This window comes from Olea europaea, chromosome 11 (genome assembly GCF_002742605.1).
Source record: "Olea europaea var. sylvestris chromosome 11, O_europaea_v1, whole genome shotgun sequence".
NCBI lineage: Eukaryota > Viridiplantae > Streptophyta > Magnoliopsida > Lamiales > Oleaceae > Olea > Olea europaea.
The window spans coordinates 7,546,064-7,546,943 of record NC_036247.1 but is presented as its reverse complement, the minus strand read 5'-3'; positions in this window follow the sequence as shown (position 1 = coordinate 7,546,943).

Below are 880 nucleotides of genomic sequence, written 5' to 3'. Positions count from 1 at the left end.
GTTTTTAGATTTTGTGATGCCCTGCCATCCAATCCCACTGCATAACATACTACATATTGAGTTGGTCGACGGCGCATTGGCAGTAATGGCTTGTAAATCTTGAAAATTATCACAGCTTCTGAAAGGTCAGCATTGGCCTCTATGTATTGACCTGTTTCATGATCTGCCCATCTTGATAAACTTTGGTTTTTTCATTTTATTCAATCTTGTAGACACTGAATTCTTTCAATATACTTGGATTGACATTCAAAAAATCACCAGGGTTAGCTTTTTGGGGGCAGAGGCATGCTTATTGGCAGGATCAGCAAGGAATGCATATCATACAAAATACCGTGCAAATTTTCACATTGAACACTTATCATGCACCACTCTCCGGAAGGGTGTTTTTGCTGCTGGTGCTGCTCTAACATTATTATCAATGGTGGGTTCTATCATGTATTACTGGTCCCATTCCAAGGCTGATACGGGTGGATGGGAAAAGCATAACAACGAAGGACTCGGAATGACTTCTTCTAGCTTTGCAGAGAATCAGCAGCAGCAAAAGGGCACTGAGTTTTAAAATATTCAACCTGGTTTCGATCAGATTATTGCTAAAGTTTGTGGAGTTATTATGAAATCAACTGAAATGAAGAAGTTCTCATTTAGTTGTGTATGTACCTTGTGTGTACTGCTTTTAGAAAGTTAGTGTATTGTCATGGTTGTTGCCTTTTAACATTTGTTCTGTTGAATTTGTTGTCTTTAAACTAAAAATAGATAGAAATTAGTGTTGGATATGTGCAGACATCTACGTTTCTTAAAAAAGTAACTGTAATTCGTAAACTTTTATGTTCATTAAATCTTCTCAAAACCTTTTATTTTGAAAATTTCCAAGAAAATAATC